We start from the raw sequence: 22,611 nt of genomic DNA, 5'->3' as shown, positions 1-22,611 counted from the left end.
GGTGTAAATTCCATACATGCACCTTGGTCCAGACGAAAGACTCGCAGTAAAATACATATAACTAGTACAAAGATCTTAAACAAGAGTGATCAAAGATCACGTACAATGGCAGGTGGTGCGTTCGGGAGGAACAGCTTTCTCACCCTCGACCAACCATGCATATTTAGTCTTCCTTTAACAGTTTGCCGAAAATACACCGCAGTCCTTGCTCCAGTCCCATATTGAGCCCCGTCTCTAATGGTGGGATGGGACATAAAACCCTAATCTTCTTTCTTCCTGTTCCATGGAGCATACGCGATCAACATCTTCACGTACACGTTAGCTGCTCATGTGAGTGATAGTGGAGCACACATCAAATGTTGGAGCTCGAGGCGACGTCAGTGTTCGGTACGAGTGTCCACTTTAATGTGAATGAATATTGTCCAATGTCACACCAAACTAATTTATTCAGCTGCGTGGCTTAGCGAGTGTAGGAGCTAGTTAGTCACTGGTGAGGTAGGAAATCCCAATGGCGCGTCCTCAAGTGTGAATTCGCGGCCGTGATGTCACCTCCAAATAGCGAAAGGTATTCGACAAAGGTCAGAAAAAAGACATGGATGGGCAACCACAAGTAGGATCGATCGCTACCTCTCAGGGACCTCTTAAATAGGAAACAGAACCCAACTGAACAGTTATAATATTCACAAACAGCAACAGCATGCAGTCATCTTGGTAAATATGATCTTCGAGTACATAGTTGCATTGGGTGTGTCGCATTAACAACATGCCACGTTACACATCTATAGTACTGCGTTGAGAAAATTGCGAATGGTTAATAGGGCTGTGTTTCATACTCTGACAAGTCACTACTAAGTACGGAGTGTGACTACCGACGCGTTAACTTCGGAATGTGAAATAATCCAACACTTCCTCGTCTTCCCATGTGATTCATTTCTAGTCGAACCTCTGCCCTTATGGTCAGCTTTCTACTGGTAAAATTTCTTTTCTTTTTATGAGAGATAAAGCTCCTATCCGTGGGTATTACTCGAATGAGTGGTCACAGACTTGAACGCTAACGAACACGTTTGGATTTACCTTGAAACATCAACGAGAGTAAATTAGCGCCTATCACGACCATTCCAGATCGCTTTTCGTGATGACCGGAACATGTGTTCGAATAATGTCAATAATTTCTTTGAGCCCAGCTGAGCTACACGAGATAGTAGTTCTATATCTATAATCTGGAAGCCACCAGACTGTGAGTGGTGGAGGGTGCTTGTGCTACCATTACTTGTTCCCTCCCTCCCTGTTTCAATTGCAAACGGAGCCTTGGGATAATGGTTGTCGGTAAAACTCCTTGTTGTTGTTGTGGTCTTCAGTCCTGAGACTGGTTTGATGCAGCTCTCCATGCTACTCTATCCTGTGCAAGCTACTTCATCTCCCAGTATGTACTGCAGCCTAAATCCTTCTGAATCTGCTTAGTGTATTCATCTCTTGGTCTCCCTCTACGATTTTTACCCTCCACGCTGCCTTCCAATAATAAATTGGTGATCCCTTGATGCCTCAGGACATGTCCTACCAACCGATCCCTTCGTCTAGTCAAGTTGTGCCACAAACTCCTCTTCTCCCCAATTCTATTTAATACCTCGTCATTAGTTAAGTGATCTACCCATCTAATCTTCAGCATTTTTGTGTAGCACCACATTTTGAAAGCTTTTATTCTCTTCTTATCCAAACTACTTATCGTCCACGTTTCACTTCCATACATGGCTACACTCCATACAAATACTTTCAGAAACGACTTCCTGACATTTAAATCTATACTCGATGTTAACAAATTTCTCTTCTTCAGAAACGCTTTCCTTGCCATTGCCAACCTCCGTATCAGCCAGATTTTACAGTTGTTATTTCGCGAGACATACGTGAGAGGAAGTAATATGCTGCCCCATTCTTTCCGGAACGCACTCTCGAAATTTCGATAGTGAAGTACTATGCGATGTACAACGCCTCTCCTGTAACGATTGCCAGAGGAATTTGTTGAGGATCTCGCGCCGACTAAAATCTTGTCTCTCTCTCTCTCTCTCGAATGAATCCAATCTGGTGAAGAGCCAGAAACTGATGAGCAATACTCAAGAGTCGGTCGAACAACTGTCATTGCTCACCTTCCGCTCGTTTTCACTTCGTTTGATTTTTGTCAGTTAGGCTTTGACTTTGCTGAAAATTGTAATGAATCTCTCTTTGCTTTCGTAGCAGCTTTCTGACACAGCTATTACACTGGTGTCCAAAATTAAAGCAACAAACGGAAATTTTGCAAGTTTGCGTTTATTTTCCCGCGAAACCGTATAAACAGGTGATTGTAAAGTAGAACCAATGTGAAGAATACAGAACATAAATAACTGCTACATGCATAAAGGTAGACATAAATGTCCTTCGTTTTTTTCCAACTTAAAGGATTTGCACACACTTCCCGACAGCCGGTTACCATTCTCAGTATGAGGTGTGACCACCTATGCAGCAATACAGATCCGAAAACGACAGGCCACTCTGTGAATGATGTCATCAATCTCATGTTGAAGCCACAACGCCCATTCTTCCCGCAGAGCTGCTCACAAGTTCTGGGAGACTAGTTGGTGGATGCTGATGTGATGCAAGCTGTCTCCCTTGTGCATCCCAGACATGCTCTATGGGATTGAAATTGGGAGAGCGAGCAGGCCACGCCATACATGCAATATTTTCCGTTTCCAAAGAAACTTCAACCACCCGTTCTCTATGAAGTCAAGTATTATCGTCCATCAGTACGAAGTCTGTGTCCACACCGTCTCGCAACAACCGCACACGAGATCCCAAGATCTCGTCACGATAACTGACAGCAGTGAAACCTTGCCAATTCACGTTTACAATTTCATGAAGATGTGTTCGAGTGGCCAACATAATCCTTATCCACACCGTTAGGGATCCTGCTCCATATCGGTCTCTTTTCACAATGCTTGGGTCCCGAAATCGTGTTCCACGTTCCCTCCAAACGCGAAAGCTTGAAGAATCACTCTTCGGGCCTCATCTGTGAAAAGAACATTAGCCCAATGTTTGACGTTCAGGTAGTATGTTGACGACTCCACTCTAGACGTTCCCTTCTGTAAAGGGTACACATACAGCAGGTCAACAGAATAAAGGCCACTCTGCCCAAGCCTTCTGTCGCCTACAACACGTCCAGTGGATGCTGAGAGGTCAAATGCCAGTTGCTGTGCAGTACCAAGGCGGTACCATCGTGCCTTTACAGCCAAATAGCACTCAACTCTTTCTGACATCACACATGGTCGGAGCTGCTCTGGTCTTCGGGATACTGTTTCGGTCTCTATACATTGACGCCACATACGAGAAACAACAGAACGATTCACATTAAGTCGTCGGGCTACATCAGTTTGCGATTGTTCTGCTTCCATTCTTCTTATGGCCCTCCACCGCAGAGAGTCTGGTAGGAGTCTTCTTTGTGCCATATCGCCTCGTCTGTGACTGTATACACAGCGACTGTGGATGTGGGACTACCCGGCACGCACTACTCTGTTTGATAGGTGCCCTGACATCATCGTTGGCGTGTTTCTTCGTTGACCGTAATGCCACCTTCCGTGCAGAACACGATTGTACAGAAATTTGTTGACAGTTTGTATGATTATACCGTGACTTAGACACAAGACGGGGAAGTAGCGCTTCGTTGCTTTAATTTTGGACACATCACGATGGTTCTTTCCCATCCCTTAGAACCTAATTGGGCACATACTGATCTTGCGCATATTGAAGAGTGCTTTTGAATTTTATCAATTTCTGCACAACATCGCATTCGGAACTGAATATTTGTTGTTGACCTCTCAGATACTCTGCAGTTTCTATACTGTCACTCTTGGCAAGTAAAAACATTTTCTTATTTTCCTTATCATTCCTTATAAGACACGTAGTCGTTGACTACTTTTTACGGAGGTAGGACAGGAGGAGAAGGGCACATTCATTAATACAGCTCGCGAACATATGCTCTAACAAGCAGTGCAGTTCGGACACTGATGTTTTTTCCAGGCCTTTCCGTGTGGTTTGGCGACAAGTTTCAGGACGCCGGGTTACAAAGGCTTTTTACGTTACGACGAGATTCATCCTTGGATGGGCCTATAAATTGATGCTGCCCAAGAAGGAGGTGACTTAGGTTGTAAGCACTGAAAATATCAATTGATCACGGACATAAATCATTAAATGACAATTAATTTTTTCACTCTGGACTCTCCAAGATCCTGGTTAGACCTTCTGATTCTTTAGGGTGAAACTACAGTGAACCAATTAGTTCAAAGGAATGAAGGACAAGATACGCACTTCTGTGATTTGCCTGACAAGAAAGGGAATGTTCTTTCGAACCCTAACCAGGATTGAGGGATATGGGCTGATTTTTACTTAATTAGGTGGTCAGTTTCGAGACAGTGCTTTAGAATCTTAAAGAGTGCACAGTCGTTGCAAAAGCCCGCAAAACTCGAGTGCTATCAAAAGGAATGATACTGAAAAACTGTTCTGAAAAGGAGAAACATTCGGGACACGTTGCTGTTTGTGATAATATCTCGCAAAAAATGGCAAAATTTAGGAGAGAACAAAGAAAGGAAAGAGACAAATTTATCATAATCGAATGTAGATCGACGACATCTCGTGTAGTGCGAGTATCCGCTCCCATTGCTTGTAATCGGATTTGGTAGCTACAGCCTACAATGCTGCCATAAGTTCGCAAAGAGGGATCCCAAAAACTTAACTGTATCAAGCGCACGCCATTATTCTTTCCCATGGTGGAATGCTACACGACATGGCGTGCCTTGCATTACTAATCCTGAGAAATTTTGAGTGGTTTAACGTTTGAGCTACGAGCGGCATTCATGCGAACACCGTTCTATTCGTGGTATTCATACCAGTCTGTGTTACTAAGCACTTGCTGGTGACTACGTTCGTGGTGACCGTTGTGAGTTAGAACCACATAAATTGACACTTCCTAGATAGCACAGAGTATAACTGTACAAGTATTTTTACTGCTGGCGAACCCGATTGTGTCTGTATCAGGAGAAGGTCGATAATTAACGAAATAAAAATTTCGACTTTCATAACATGAAGAGATTAGATCGCTTCCTCAGAGCCATACGACAGTATTCTTATCTCCATATCGCGACGGCGCAAAATGCGAAGGAAGCAGTTTTAGATGCTAACTGGCGGGAAGGGGAAATACTCTTTCAGTAAGAGGATGTAAGTCAAGTGTGGCTATTCATTCATATCAATTTGCCCGCATCTCGTGGTCGTGCGGTAGCGTTCTCGCTTCCCACGCCCGGGTTCCCGGGTTCGATTCCCGGCGGGGTCAGGGATTTTCTCTGCCTCGTGATGGCTGGGTATTGTGTGCTGTCCTTAGGTTAGTTAGGTTTAAGTAGTTCTAAGTTCTAGGGGACTTATGACCACAGCAGTTGAGTCCCATAGTGCTCAGAGCCAGCCATATCAATTTCGCTGCCACTCTCGATAATTTCAGATTTTATAGTGTATTTCATTTATTTCTTCGTCTCAGTAAGTCTTACTGGGCATCGTTGTATAACGAAATTCTGTTACTCAAGACATGCATGTCGTCTGATAACGAGAATTATAACAAAATCTGGGACAGCTTACCTGCTGGTGCCGGCCGCTGTGGGCGAGCGGTTCTAGGGGCCTCAGTCTGGAACCGCGCTGCTGCTACCGTCGCAGGTTCGAATCCTGCCTCGGGCTTGGATGTGTGTGATGTCCTTAGGTTAGTTAGGTTTAAGTAGTTCTAAGTCTAGGGGATTGATGACCTCAGATGTTAAGTCCCATAGTGCTTAGAGCCATTTGAACCATGTACCTGCTAGTACTAGTACTACTGACGTCTTTTTTCACCAGACACAGATGCGAGAAATAGAAAGAAAAAAGGATGAGGCTACTCGGCGTTTTCCGCGTCGTGGAACTGGTCCACACAGAGAGATCGCTGTGGCGTTCTCCACGAGGCTTAGGCTCCGGTATATTTACGTGAGAGAGTGAGTGTTGTTCGCAGCGGTGCACATTAGTCGTAAGAGAATTTTATTCATTAACACACCGAAGTCTGTGTTTCATTTTCTCGTCGCAGACCTATTTCCCTCACTTCATTTCTCCATTCTTGGAAGTTCATCCGCGACTAAACTCAAACTAGTTATCCAGGTGTGCACTTATGCGCATCGTGGTTTTTACTCAGTTATAATGATGAATGTCCTGTAAGTTTTTGGACTGTCTAGGCTAGTGGAGCCCAACCTTTCCTAGACCATTACCTATGTGTGGAATCAGATATTAGCTAATACGCTGCCCCCTCCCCCCACCCCTTTCCCGCCGCATCCCCCCACCACCCGTCCCCAACTTCGTCGTGTAACTAAACTTTACAATTAAAAAGGATTTTCTTTGAACATTTTTGTTGTTAAAATGATGAAAGATAAATGATACTCAGTCTCTCTGGGTTTTTCATTAAGTCATGACTTAATGAGTCAATGAGATAATTGGTTTTTTTTTTTTGTCTTCAGTCCTGAGACTGGTTTGATGCAGCTCTCCATGCTACTCTATCCTGTGCAAGCTTTTTCATCTCCCAGTACCTACTGCAACCTACATCCTTCTGAATCTGCTTAGTGTATTCATCTCTTGGTCTCCCTCTACGATTTTTACCCTCCACGCTGCCCTCCAATACTAAATTGGTGATCCCTTGATGCCTCAGAACATGTCCTACCAACCGATCCCTTCTTCTGGTCAAGTTGTGCCACAAACTTCTCTTCTCCCCAATCCTATTCAATACTTCCTCATTAGTTATGTGATCTACCCATCTAATCTTCAGCATTCTTCTGTAGCACCACATTTCGAAAGCTTCTATTCTCTTCTTGTCCAAACTATTTATCGTCCATGTTTCACTTCCATACATGGCTACACTCCATACGAATACTTTCAGAAATGACTTCCTGACACTTAAATCAATACTGGATGTTAACAAATTTCTCTTCTTCAGAAACGCTTTCCTTGCCATTGCCAGCCTACATTTTATATCCTCTCTACTTCGACCATTATCAGTTATTTTGCTCCCCAAATAGCAAAACTCCTTTACTACTTTAAGTGCCTCATTTCCTAATCTAATTCCCTCAGCATCACCCGACTTAATTAGGCTACATTCCATTATCCTTGTTTTGCTTTTGTTGATGTTCATCTTATATCCTCCTTTCAAGACACTGTCCATTCCATTCAACTGCTCTTCCAAGTCCTTTGCTGTCTCGGACAGAATTACAATGTCATCGGCGAACCTCAAAGTTTTTATTTCTTCTCCATGAATTTTAATACCTAATCCGAATTTTTCTTTTGTTTCCTTTACTGCTTGCTCAATATACAGATTGAACAACATCGGGGAGAGGCTACAACCCTGTCTTACTCCCTTCCCAACCACTGCTTCCCTTTCATGTCCCTCGACTCTTATAACTGCCATCTGGTTTCTGTACAAATTGTAAATAGCCTTTCGCTCCCTGTATTTTACCCCTGCCACCTTTAGAATTTGAAAGAGAGTATTCCAGTCAACATTGTCAAAAGCTTTCTCTAAGTCTACAAATGCTAGAAACGTAGGTTTGCCTTTCCTTAATCTTTCTTCTAAGATAAGTCGTAAGGTCAGTATTGCCTCACGTGTTCCAGTGTTTCTACGGAATCCAAACTGATCTTCCCCGAGGTTGGCTTCTACTAGTTTTTCCATTCGTCTGTAAAGAATTCGTGTTAGTATTTTGCAGCTGTGACTTATTAAGCTGATAGTTCGGTAATTTTCACATCTGTCAACACCTGCTTTCTTTGGGATTGGAATTATTATATTCTTCTTGAAGTCTGAGGGTATTTCGCCTGTCTCATACATCTTCCTCACCAGATGGTAGAGTTTTGTCAGGACTGGCTCTCCCACGGCCGTCAGTAGTTCCAATGGAATATTGTCTACTCCGGGGGCTTTGTTTCGACTCAGGTCTTTCAGTGCTCTGTCAAACTCTTCACGCAGTATCATATCTCCCATTTCATCTTCATCTACATCCTCTTCCATTTCCATAATATTGTCCTCAAGTACATCGCCCTTGTATAGACCCTCTATATACTCCTTCCACCTTTCTGCTTTCCCTTCTTTGCTTAGAACTGGGTTTCCATCTGAGCTCTTGATATTCATACAAGTCATTCTCTTATCTCCAAAGGTCTCTTTAATTTTCCTGTAGGCGGTATCTATCTTACCCCTAGTGAGATAGGCCTCTACATCCTTACATTTGTCCTCTAGCCATCCCTGCTTAGCCATTTTGCACTTCCTGTCAATCTCATTTTTGAGACGTTTGTATTCCTTTTTGCCTGTTTCACTTACTGCATTTTTATATTTTCTCCTTTCATCAATTAAATTCAATATTTCTTCTGTTACCCAAGGATTTCTACTAGCCCTCTTCTTTTTACCTACTTGATCCTCTGCTGCCTTCACTACTTCATCCCTCAAAGCTACCCATTCTTCTTCTACTGTATTTATTTCCCCCATTCCTGTCAATTGCTCCCTTATGCTCTCCCTGAATCTCTGTACAACCTCTGGTTCTTTCAGTTTATCCAGGTCCCATCTCCTTAAATTCCCACCTTTTTGCAGTTTCTTCAGTTTTAATCTACAGGTCATAACCAATAGATTGTGGTCAGAGTCCACATCTGCCCCTGGAAATGTCTTACAATTTAAAACCTGGTTCCTAAATCTTTGTCTTACCATTATATAATCTATCTGATACCTTTTAGTATCTCCAGGGTTCTTCCATGTATACAACCTTCTTTCATGATTCTTAAACCAAGTGTTAGTTATGATTATGTTGTGCTCTGTGCAAAATTCTACCAGGCGGCTTCCTCTTTCATTTCTGTCCCCCAATCCATATTCACCTACTATGTTTCCTTCTCTCCCTTTTCCTACACTCGAATTCCAGTCACCCATGACTATTAAATTTTCGTCTCCCTTCACAATCTGAATAATTTCTTTTATTTCATCATACATTTCTTCAATGTCTTCGTCATCTGCAGAGCTAGTTGGCATATAAACTTGTACTACTGTAGTAGGTGTGGGCTTCGTATCTATCTTGGCCACAATAATGCGTTCACTATGTTGCTTGTAGTAGCTTACCCGCATTCCTATTTTCCTATTCATTATTAAACCTACTCCTGCATTACCCCTATTTGATTTTGTGTTTATAACCCTGTAGTCACCTGACCAGAAGTCTTGTTCCTCCTGCCACCGAACTTCACTAATTCCCACAATATCTAACTTCAACCTATCCATTTCCCTTTTTAAATTTTCTAACCTACCTGCCCGATTAAGGGATCTGACATTCCACGCTCCGATCCGTAGAACGCCAGTTTTCTTTCTCCTGATAACGACATCCTCTTGAGTAGTCCCCACCCGGAGATCCGAATGGGGGACTATTTTACCTCCGGAATATTTTACCCAAGAGGACGCCATCATCATGTAATCATACAGTAAAGCTGCATGCCCTCGGGAAAAATTACGGCTGTAGTTTCCCCTTGCTTTCAGCCGTTCGCAGTACCGGCACGGCAAGGCCGTTTCGGTTATTGTTACAAGGCCAGATCAGTCAATCATCCAGACTGTTGCCCTTGCAACTACTGAAAAGGCTGCTGCCCCTCTTCAGGAACCACACGTTTGTCTGGCCTCTCAACAGATACCCCTCCGTTGTGGTTGCACCTACGGTACGGCTATCTGTATCGCTGAGGCACGCAAGCCTCCCCACCAACGGCAAGGTCCATGGTTCATGGGGGGGAGATAATTGGTATTGGTTATGTTTAACAACCTTTTTTATATTTAAGTTGTTCTCATTCAGTGCATATCATAAATCATGGAACAAATTTATTCAGCTCCTTGTTTTTATTTTCATTTTATCATAGTCGAAAATCTTCTTTCACATCTAAAATCTTGACTGCCATATTTCTCTCTCTCTCTCTCTCTCTCTCTCTCTCTCTCTCTCTCTCTGTGTGTGTGTGTGTGTGTGTGTGTGAGAGAGAGAGAGAGAGAGAGAGAGAGAGAGAGAAGAGAGAGAGAGAAAGTAAAAGTGAAAGTGAGTGATTAAGCATTTCCCAGTGCATCGTGAGTGCTACCTACGACTCCTCAGATAAAAAAGTTAACTACGTACAGTGAGGGGAGACTCTCGTTACATAACGTACGCTCCCTGCACTACTCCTCTCCCTAATGACACTTCCTCCATCTGCACCCTGCACCCCTTTTGAAATTAACTAAGTGAAATAAGTGCACTAATTAATGTCGTGTGACTAGGGCCTCCCGTCGGGTAGACCGTTCGCCGGGTGGAAGTCTCGATTTGACGCTACTTCGGCGACTTGGGCGTCCATGGAGATGAAATGATCATGATTAGGACAACACAACACCCAGTCCCTGAGCAGAGAAAATCTCCGACCCAGCCGGGAATCGAACCCGGGCCCTTAGGATTGACATTCTGTCGCGCTCACCACTCTGCTACCGGGGGCGGACAATGTATCCACTATATTTACGTTATAAATCACCTGATAGCTGGAATCCTTACTTCTGAGCTGATGAAATTAGATACTTCTGAGCTGACGGAAGTTAGAAGACTTCACGCTGTTAATGCTGCCGCTAATAATAATAGTGATTGGCGTATTGTGACGAGCCAGTTGCTCGGCCACCATTGACCAGACGTTTTCAGTTGGTGAGAGATCTGGAGGATGCGCTGGCCAGGTCAGCATTCGAACATTTTCTGTATCCAGAAAGGCCCGTACAGGACCTGCAACATGCGGTCGTGCATTACCCTGCAGAAATGTAGAGTTTCGCAAGGATCGAACGAAGGGTAGAGCCACGGGTCGTAACACATCTGAAATGTAACATCCACTGTTCAAAGTGCCGTCAATGCGAACAAGAGGTGACCGAGGCGTGTAACCAATGGCACCCCATACCATCACGCCGGGTGATACGCCAGTATGGCGATGACGAATACATGCTTCCAACGTGCGTTCTCCGCGATGTCACCAAACACGGATGCGACCATCATGATGTTGTAAACAGAACTTGGATTCATCCGAAAAAATGATGTTTTGCCATTCGTGCACCCAGGTTCGCCGTTGAGTACACCATCTCAGGCACTCCTGTCTGTGATGCAGCGTCAAGGGTAAGCGCAGCCATGGTCTCCGAGCTGATAGTCCATGCTGCTGCAAACGTCGTCGAACTGTTCGTGCAGATGGTTGTTGTTTTGCAAACGTCCCCATCTGTTGACTCAGGAATCGAGACGTGGCTGCACGATCCGTTACAGCCATGCTGATAAGATGCCTGTCATCTCGACTGCTAGTGATACGAGGCCGTTGGGATCCAGCACGGCGTTCCATATTACCCTCCTGAACCCAGCGATTCCATATTCTGCTAACAGTCATTGGATCTCGACCAACGCGAGCAGCAATGTCGCGATACGATAAACCGCAATCGCGATAGGCTACAATCCGACCTTTATCAAAGTCGGAAACGTGATGGTACGCATTTCTCTCCTCCTTACACGAGGCATCACAACAACGTTTCACCAGGCAACGCCGGTCAACTGCTGTTGGTGTATGGGAAATCGGTTGGAAACTTTCCTCATGTCAGCACGTTGTAGGTGTCGCCACCGGCGCCAACCTTGTGTGAATGCTCTGAAAAGCTAATCATTTGCATATCACAGCATCTTCTTCCTGTCGGTTAAATTTCGCGTCTGTAGCACGTCATCTTCGAAAATTTGTTTCCACCCCTCGAGGGGTAATCACCCCCAGGTTGGGAATCAGTAAGCTCCACAGTCCTTTCTTGCTGTCTATTCTGTCACATAAACTGTCGTTTCTCCTTCCTGACCTGGGGAGACGCACTGACACTTGCAGATCCATTGGTCACAATCCTTAGGTCAGCATCACACCTACAGTCACAGGATTTGAAGTTTTCGCCCCATTTTTGGAGTGAGCTTTCAATGTTATACATCCGTTTAGCATCCTCCCATAGACGGCAGTCTGAAAACAGACTAACCTGGGAAACAGCGAACAGAATATCCGTAAGAATAGCCTTCTGGATTTCATATACGTCAGGAAGCATTACAAAAGATCATTTTCCGGAGTGACCACGGGTCACCGCATTTCGTTTTATTCATTTTTCTGCACTTTCTTAAATAGTGGCATTTTTTTTATTGGACGAGCATCCATTTCACTAGTTGGCGTGTGAAAAAAATATTATGGATAATGTTTGTGGTTTATGTTAGTATGTTTACCGTGTGCAACAACCACCCTAAATTTTGTAGCATTGCGTTTGTTCTTCTCCTGGCGTTTCTAAATTGACTCGTGATTCCTAAATAGTCTTCCTCATTAATACTCCGTTTCTGTGGAGCTTGCTGGTGATCACTTATCAGACAGCACGAAAAGATCCACATATCGCTCCAGCACTCGTTCTTGGCGAATCAGACCTTTTCCATTAATAGGGTTGAAAAAAATGGTTCATATGGTTCTGAGCACTATGGGACTTAACTTCTGAGGTCATCAGTCCCTTAGAACTTAGAACTACTTAAACCTAACTAACCTAAGTACATCACACACACCCATGCCCGAGGCAGAATTCGAACCTGCGACCGTAGCGGTCCATTAACAGGATTCGCCTGTTGCTTTGAAGTCCTAGTCGTTCACACATATTTTGTGTTCTGTAATTACATTTTGTGTTTTTTTTTGCATTTTCCATAAAATCTGTTCACATTTGTACTGAGGCTTTGTAGCTGAAAGCTAGCGGTCGTTGAATAAACTTTGCAGACAGGTTTCATGCAAAAGTTTTGCTTCAAAGTTTTGAACACAAATTCTTACGAATTTTGTCATTTTCCAGCACAGCACACCGTAATTGTTCCACATCTCATTGCGCATTGGTTTCCACCAAGAAGAACACGGATGATCTTCGATTAACCACCTTAAAGTCGTCTACACCATCAGGTTAATTTGAGTGCCATATGCCACTCCCAGTAGGATCCAGACTTCCTGGCAGGTAAAGACAGATGTGGTTCATTGGCTGCCACAACTGAGAATCTAAGCTCCGCCAAGTCAGTTCGTAATCAAATGTGAATGGGCGGAAATATGGCGCGTAGACCTCGTATGTGGCTAACGCACTTAGCTGCACACTCGTAATATACACGTACAGTGCTCGAGATCACATGCAGTGTAGATGCATCATCGGAAATTTTGTGCGTCAGAGTGGAAACAGATTAACTACAAACGTGTATTACATTTACATTCTGTATCATTCTCTAGCAAGCTAACCAGAAGTCTGTTCTTATAGTTAGCTCAAAACCGGCGTTTGAAGTAATTGTAGCGGGGTTTCTGGTTCTTATCTGACCTTCGTTTAATTTACTTCCATTACGGAAATTGAATATGAAGATCGTGGGTTGGTTTCATTTCAGATTCTAATTTGACGGACACTGGTGGCAGTGAGCTCTCCTCAGACGTCTTTCTTTCCAAGTAGTTTATCAACTGAAACTTCCTGGTAGATTAAAACTTTGTGCCGGAACGGGACTCGAACTCGGGACCATTCCCCTTCTGTCAGAAAGTTTGATGTCAGGGCACACTGCGCTGCAGAGTGAAAAATTCATTCAAGTTTATCAATTGCCCTATGACTGTGTTATCTGAGACGCGGACAGCCTTTCATCTTTCTCCCAGTGACTTATGACATACCAGGTTTTCATTAAAAATCCTGATTTGAAAAGAGGCACTGTTTGTCATAGTTAAACCATGCTACAAGATTCCACGTGTAAGGTTGTATGCGCAGCATGGTTGCATAGCGGTTACACAGGAAGCTAACACGCTATCTTGTGTCGCGTGTTTACACACTGGGCACTACGGGATTAAATGTCGCTATGTTATTGTTTGGAGGATGGTGCACGTATGACTCAAACTACCAGCAGCGATGTGTACGGCTGCTATTCCATAGTGAATGCTTACGGCAGTACAAGGTAGACATCTATTATTTTCTTCCTCTTCTAGCCACATTTTTATTTCTTTGACCAGCTCTGCGCCATTTACACACAGTCAGCAAGAGAATGAATTCTGAAAACCGTAATCCACAGGCACAGAGCTTGAAGGCTTGTGTTGTGAAGTGAGGTAGCCCTAACCTGACGTCGAAGCGATACCTAACTGTGTGACAAGACCTATACAGCGGTTCCTTTACCTGTCTGTCACGATACGGAAATCACAGGGAGACAATGAAACTAATGCTACGAACGAAGCTACTATTAATATTTCATAATAACACAGTCGAAGCGCTTACACATAATCAATATTTTCTAAGCTACAATCAGCTGAGACAAGAACTGACCATAAGCCAAACTTTTACATGAGACTAAATATCTGGTGAATGATGATCCAGCAATGAATTGATTAGAAAGTAAACAAATTACTGCACATTCTCACAGCACGATACTTATCAAGAGCTTATTCCCTTTTTCAAGGGTGGTGGAGTCTACTTCTATTTGACCACGTTTATTGGTTTCATCCTTTATAAGTGCACTTTAATCGAATATAAAATCTCACTTCAACAGAAAATCTAGTGAGGAACGTAAATCCTATCGTAGTTTCTATATACTAAGAGGTTTTATGACGCCTTCGACGCAAAGAAATTTACGGTTCTCTTCCTTTTGCATGAAGTTTCGAGAAAAATTTACTTACAAAATTTCGAGAGCTAGTTTTTACGAATAAAACATTTTGCCTGTCCATACTGGCTGTCTCTTAGGTACATGAAGACAAGATTGCATTGATTACTGCACGTAAGATACATCGCTGTTCTAGGCGCGCAGTCCGTAACCGCGCGACTGCTACGGTCGCAGGTTCGAATCCTGCCTCGGGCATGGATGTATGTGATGTCCTTAGGTTAGTTAGGTTTAAGTAGTTCTAAGTTCTAGGGGACTGATGACCACAGATGTTAAGTTCCATAGTGCTCAGAGCCATTTGAACCATTTACATCGCTGTTGCTGTAATCCTTGATAAACTCTACGCAAAGTACCAATAGTGAAATTTATCACATAAAACATGACGCTGAAAATTTTGTTTTTCCACATGATAGCCGTAAATTGTTTGCATACTGACCGCAGATACACCTGAAAACAGAAAACACCGTGGTACCACTCTTTCCCTTTTTTCAGACTATAAAGACTCTTTTAGGAAATGCTGTAAATGTACAGAACAACGAGATGCGACACTGCTGTATTAGGCGCTACGTCTACGTTGTGAACAGAGGCATCTCATATAAATTGTTCTCTTTCTCATGACTTGAAACTGACATTCGAAGTTCGTAAAAAGCGCACAGAGGAAGATCGTCCTCATCTGCGTCCCGCTGTGAAGACATTACTATTATTCCTGGCAGATTAAAACTGTGTGCCGGACCGAGACTCAAACTAGGGACCTTTGCCTTTCGCGGGCAGTTCTCTACCACCTTTTTTTTCTCATTTTGTTCTATATTGACCGTTGAATTTGTTCGGGGTGGACGTCCAATAACACACGGTTAGGTTCTACGTTGATGCATTCTCTCAGTTTTTTGTTACAGAGGGTAGCCAACCCTCTGACAGAACACGCTGAGCTACCATGCCGGCGTCCATCTGAGCTATCCACGCACGACTCACGACCCTTCCTCACAGCTTTACTTCCGCCAGTACCTCCTACACTCCAAACTTCGCTGAAGCTCTCCTGCGAAACTTGCAGAGACCAGAGACGGAAAACTTGTCCTTCGCGCACGAAAGTGTGAGGGACGCATTCTAGAGTGACTGCGACTGGCTTGATATTCAATGAGGCGGCCTCTAAACGAGACGGGATAGAGTGATGTACAAAACTCATTAGGTTGGACTGAAGAGTTGTTTCGATGGAGAAGTAGGCGTCTCATTCTCAGTGTTACCCCAGGGCAAGCAAATCTAATGTTGACTTAACACAGGGAATTTATATCTAGCAATTCCGTGGTCATCACATCACAAAAATTTACATGTTTGACTATAAAAAAGTGTATTTCCACAACTACACTTGTTAATTCGTTTATTTGCTCATAACTAGTTTTGAGATAAGTACACTACTGGCCACTAAAATTGCTACACCAAGAAGAAATGCAGATGATAATCGGGTATTCATTGGACAAATATATTATACTAGAACTGACATGTGATTACATTTTCACGCAATTTGGGTGCATAGATCCTGAGAAATCAGTACCCAGAACAACCACCTCTGGCCGTAATAACGGCCTTGATACGCCTGGGCATTCAGTCAAACAGAGCTTGGATGGCGTGTACAGGTACAGATGCCCATGCAGCTTCAACACGATACCACAGTTCATCAAGAGTAGTGACTGGCGTATTGTGACGAGCCAATTGCTCAGCCACCATTGACCAGACGTTTTCAATTGGTGAGAGATCTGGAGAATGTGCTGGCCAGGGCAGCAGTCGAACATTTTCTGTATCCAGAAAGGCCCATACAAGACCTGCAACATGCGGTCGTGCATTATCCTGCTGAAATGTAGGGTTTCGCAGGGATCGAATGAAGGGTAGAGCCACGGGTCGTAACACATCTGAAATGTAATGTCCACTGTTCAAAGTGCCGTCAATGCGACAAGAGGCGTGTAACCATACCACCACGCCGGGTGATACGCCAGTATGGCTATGACGAATACACGCTTCCAATGTGCGTTCACCGCGATGTCACCAAACACGGATGCGACCATCACGCTGCTGTAAACAGAACTTGGATTCATCCGAAAAAATGACGTTTTTCCATTGGTGCAACCACGTTCGTCATTGAGTATACCATCGCAGGCGCTCCTGCCTGTAATGCAGCGTCAAGGGTAATGGCAGCCATGGTCTCCGAGCTGATAGTCCATGCTGCTGCAAACGTCGTCGAACTGTTCGTGCAGATTGGTTGTTGTCTTGCAAACGTCCCCATCTGTTGACTCAGGAGTCAAGACGTGGCTGCACGATCCGTTACAGCCATGCTGATAAGATGCCTGTCATCTCGACTGCTAGTGATACGAGGCCGTTGGGATCCAGCACGGCGTTCCGTATTACCCTCCTGAACCCAGCGATTCCATATTCTGCTAACAGTCATTGGATCTCGACCAACGCGAGCAGCAATTTTGCGATAGGATAAACCGCACTCGCGATAGGCTACAATCCGACCTTTATCGAAGTCGTAAACGTGATGGTACGTATTTCTCCTCCTTACACGAGGCATCACAACAACGTTTCACCAGGCAACGCCGGTCAACTGATGTTCGTGTATGAGAAATCAGTTGGGAACTTTCCTCATGTCAGCACATTGTAGGTGTCGCCACCGGCGCCAACCTTATGTGAACGCTCTGAAAAGCTAATCATTTGCATATCACAGCATCTTCTTCCTGTCGGTTAAATTTCGCGTCTGTAGCACGTCACCTTCGTGTTGTAGCAATTTTAATGGCCAGTAGTGTATTTTATTTAGAAATGCTCCTGTATGACCACAACATGTAATGAATATTGTCTCTGTCAGGTGATGCAAACAAAAAAAAAAATGCAATAGATAGGATAATACAAAAATCCTTTTAATTTTAAAGTACGTAGGAACTTTTTTTTTTTAATATACTGTCTGCCTTCCACTCTAGCTGACGGGTTACTTTTTCACCGCTTCTGATAACTAGAACATGACCCAAATGAAATCACTATTTAACTTGACATAATTATGTCTCAAACTTACATACAGTGGTTGTTATCGTTGATATGCGAGGGTCTTGCCACTTTAGATTTCAACGGGACTATCAGCAACTGAGACGGCATCTCGTGGAAGGGTTTCAAGTTTAGTATCGGTAGAAGAATGGTGCTTTCTTTCTGACTGGAATACGAGGGTCCACGTTCGTTCCTTGGCACAGCCAAGGATTTTCTTTCTTTGGTGAGGTCACTGTAGAAATGTCCAGCGATCATCGCGAAGCCAAATGAGTAGTTATCTTAAGAAGAAGCAAAAGATCTGGGTTTATTTAGTCCATATTTGCGACCAAAAGAGCGTTGAACTACTCATAGACAGAGGATTAAGGGAGAAAGAAAGCAAAATTACCCATCGATGGCAAGGTAATTTTGAAAATAAAATAAAAAAGTGAGATAGTGGTATGGTCTGGTAACGTCGCGGTTCCTCAAAAGGGATTTTTAGCCAAATGGTGCAAGTATTTAAATTGGACGTCACATGGGCTGCATGCATTGTGCCTAACCTACCTCAGTAATCGTACCGGGGAAAGGGAACTCACAGTTTAACATGGAATCCGAACCACGTGTCATTCCTGTCAGTCCAAAAAGTTTCGAAATTAGATAAATTTATAAACACCAGTCATTGTTTAACGTTGTCATCAAAAACCTCGAATAGGACTGGGCTGGTTCACTTCAGATTTTTTTCACTATACTCTAATGAACATTTGGACGCACACAGGCAATGTAATTTTATGATAGATTAATAATTTTTTGATAAATGGAATATATAAATATATACGTAACGTGTAATGCGGAAACGTTGTTACCAAAAATCTTGAGAAGTTCTTGAAATGTTGTTATCAAAAACCTTGAAAAGTTATTTACCAATTTACTTAAATTTACCCATGATATTTGGGCGAACGTAGGCAACATATTTTCTAACTTCGTGACTGATTTAATTAAAATTTTCACAAGTTACTCTACCAAACATTTTTTTCATATGTGATATGTTACAATACAGCATCAGCAGTCTTTTGCGGTCTAACTGTGTTGGTGAGGCAGTAAATTTATCCACAGGGCAGTGACGCTGCGTCACTGCAATATACTGTGGAGGTGTGGCGGTGGGACTTGGAGTCCCGTACCACCCTCCAACGGTGACAGTACTACATCAGTCAGGCAGAAAAATTTAGCCCGACATGGGTAGGTAGTGTTGGAAAGTATTGGACGTAGAATGAGTGGCTAGTCCCGCCAAAGGAAGCATCCGTGGTGCGCGTGCCAGGCCTATCGTTAGCCATGGTCGGAATCCGATTCCTCTAGGATGGTTAGAGGAACCGGATGTCGATGCCAGCGGCGTGGAAGTGTGCTCCCAATGTGGCGTAACCCATAGGCAGTGTCTCACAGGGCATCCACTTTCTCATAGAGCCGCCGCGCGTTGTTACGTATGGTCGTCTTGACGGGGACGATATCCGCTTCCTTGTGGAGAGTCACAATTCTCGTGAGTGGCGGGGCATACAGGCTTCACCTGAGAACCTTGTTCTGCAGGCGCTGCAACGTCCGTATCTTTGTGACACTAATCGTGGCCCATGCAGCTGAGCCATACGTGAGGACAGGCCGGATACTGTTCGGCAGATGCGGAGCTTGGTATGCACGTTAAGTTCCCTACTGCGGAAGAGTGGGTACAAAGCCCTGGTCAGCTTTTACCCCTTGTTGGCGACGTACTCCGCACGACAGTGAAAGAGCAATTTGTGGTCCATCCGGACCCCGAGATAGGTGGTTGTCGGGGACCAGGGCATCTGCGCGCCTGTAATAAACATGTTGCGGCGGAGGACTGGGCGCCGTTTGGTGAAATAGACTGCCGTACTTTTGGCGGCATTGAGAGCTATTTTGTTTGTCCGGCACCAGGTGATGGTGGCGTCCACCTGCCGCTGGAGGCGGGGGACGACGGCGTTAATAATGCGGCCAGTGGTATATAGTGCTGTGTCGTCAGCATATCGCTGGGTGACTCTATTAGGACGTACGTGACTTACATACTTTTTTAAACAACAACGAACCGATTTTCTGTTCAAACCAACTGCGAGAAAGAAAATGCTACTCTGTGGTCTGCTGTGAAAAATGTGTGATTTTGTTTTCTTTCTCGCAGCACTTTTAATTGTACCACAGTTAGAATGCAGCAATATGCTTATGATTAGAGACCGCATGAAGTGCATTTGCATGATGCATAATTGGCTGCACTTCGTTGGTTTTATGTTAAGTTCGTATTGATAGGGCCAAGACTCGTCACGCGTGCTGATTTTTTCCAGAATTTGCATTTCAGTGGAGTCGCGAAGGGCGTTCACGCGTCGTTGTTTTTGTTCGTGAGTCGAAGTGTGCTGGACAGATTTTATACACACTTTCTCTTCTTCAAAACATTCTGGAGATTGTTGTGGTAAATTCCTGTGGGACCAAACTGCTGAGATCGTCGGTCCCTGGGTTTTCACGCTATTTAATCTAACTTAAGCTAACTTACGCTAAGGACAACACACACAACCATGCGCGAGGGAGGACTCGAACCTCCGACGGGGGAGTCGCGCGAACCGTGGCTAGGACCCCCACAGATCGTGCGGCTACCCCGCGCGGCAATCGAGAATGTCTTGAATACTTTGTTTAGAGACATTGCGATTTGTGACACTTTGAACACTGACACACTACAGTCGCACGTGCACTGCTTAACGCTGCCTGTTCGCAACTGACTGGTCCAATGTCTATCTGTTGTTTACAGTTATTAACCCCGTGCTGCTGCTGTAGTTCCTATGCTGACGTCGCTCGGAACATTTTGGGCGGGTAGCGTATCTTTACAGAGTTGTGAGGTGAAGTCTAGGGTAAAGGCACACTGAAAAATTAGGAGATCTGATTGGGATTCCAACTAATGACCTTTCGTCTTCCAGGCATGCACTGTACCACTTTTTTTCAAGATGGGGGTAGGGGGAATTGGGAAGAGCAGACGCTAAGATACGGATAGGAAAGGCAATCGGTCCTATCCTTTTCAAAGGAATCGTTCTGGAATGTGCCCTAAGCAATTCAGGGAAACCACGGGAGACTTAAATCTGGATGGCCGCACGGGGGTTCACCCTCACAATACAGAACGCGAATTTAGTGCCTTAACGACTGCGACACCTCGCTCAGCAGAGAGTTAAGCAGTGATAGACTGGCGCCACCCCGTCACGTAGCCCAGGTAGAGGAATTAATTAGCTGCCTTTTGCATGTTTTGATCGTGCCTTGCAGACTGATGCTTGGCACAGCCGCCCACCCTTGGCTGATCATGCTGCTTTCTGACACACAAATTTTATTGTCAGTGCCACAAAGAGAAAAATTCGTAAGTACTTCTCTCTTGTCCAATCACCTTATCGCCGACAACCAAGTCGAAAAAAGTAATTCGCGTTAAAATAGTGTCTCATTGTGCAATCACCGTACGAGGTTATGACAATACCCAGGAGGAGTGATACAAGATTTGCACGCGCGTTTTCGCTTTCATCGTTCGCGATAGACCCACGGTTGAGAAGATAGCAGTATTAAATACCAGCCCTCACGAAACTAACTTCTTTTCAGTGCAAAGTTTAAATTCCATGCGCTGGGGGATAGAGGGGGAGGAGGTTCAAATGGTTCAAATGGCTCTGAGCACTATGGGACTTACCAGCTGAGGTCATCAGTCCCCTAGAACTTAGAACTACTTAAACCTAACTAACCTAAGGACATCCACACATCCATGCCCGAGGCAGGATTCGAACCTGTGACCTAGCGCTCGCGCGGTTCGAGACTGTAGCACCTAGAACCGGTCGGCCACACAGACCGGCGGGGGAGGAGGAATTAATAATGATTGCTGTATCTCGATGAGATAGTGGTAGTGTCAAGTTTCAAATCCAATGCTCAGAATTCAATCCTCAGTCTCCCCTAGAATTTTTTCTGTCCCTTATCACTTCCTTCGCTTCTGACAATGATTTGCGCATGCGAAACATTCCAGTTTTCTCGGTGATTGCAAGTCTACATTAAACTGTAGTTGCCCCAATAACAGGCTGCCTACGCCAGCCTTACAGAGATTATGCGAATGAACTTTTTCCCGTTCTAGCAATAGTCCACCGAAATACTCTGGAGCAACGAGGGGAACCTAACGACTGGAAAAAAAGCGCAGGTCATTCCCGTATTCAAAAAGGGTCATCAGGCAGATGTACACAATTCTTCTGCTTTTTCCTTTCTTTCTATTCTAAAGTCTGTTTCCTTCAGCACCCCACAGTCTACCGTGAGGCTGTCGGGTCATTTTTTCCTTGGACGGCCAACATTTCTTTTACCCGCTGGTAAGTTATTTCTTATGATTTTCACAATCTTCCGTTCATCTACCCTGTCTATGTCCTCGATCCATTCATGCTTTCTCTTACGTTCCCACTCATTAATGAAGTCCACTTTACATCCTTTTGTAATGCTTTCACTTCTCTGTCTCTGCCTCGCAGTGTCTTCCCTGTAATCCTTCGCAGAATTTTCATTTCCGCAATTTTTTTTTTGTTTTGTTTTTGTTTTTGGCGTTCCCTGTCTTGTCTCAGCTGTGTATGTCATAATTTGTCTCACTATTGTTTTGTATATTCTTGCCTTTGCATCTTTTCCTACAATGCTGTTTCTCCAAATAGCATCATTTAAACATCCGACACTTTATTTGCGCCGGCCGGCGTGGCCGTGCGGTTCTAGGCGCTACAGTCTGGAGCCGAGCGACCGCTCCGGTCGCAGGTTCGAATCCTGCCTCGGGCATGGATGTGTGTGATGTCTTTAGGTTAGTTAGGATTAATTAGTTCTAAGTTCTAGGCGACTGATGACCTCAGAAGTTAAGTCACATAGTGCTCAGAGCCAT

At 44.2% G+C, this 22,611-nt stretch overlaps 1 protein-coding gene across 2 annotated transcripts in view; it reads left to right on the top strand.

The window, feature by feature from the left end:
- Positions 1-22,611, top strand: part of LOC126457379 (inositol polyphosphate multikinase) — a 367,387-nt gene that overhangs the window by 34,471 nt on the left and 310,305 nt on the right. The gene's annotated exons all lie outside the window — the stretch shown is intronic.

This window comes from Schistocerca serialis, chromosome 2 (genome assembly GCF_023864345.2).
Source record: "Schistocerca serialis cubense isolate TAMUIC-IGC-003099 chromosome 2, iqSchSeri2.2, whole genome shotgun sequence".
NCBI classification, from domain to species: domain Eukaryota; kingdom Metazoa; phylum Arthropoda; class Insecta; order Orthoptera; family Acrididae; genus Schistocerca; species Schistocerca serialis.
Note: the sequence above shows the minus strand (reverse complement) of the source record. Positions and strands in the feature narration are given on the sequence as shown.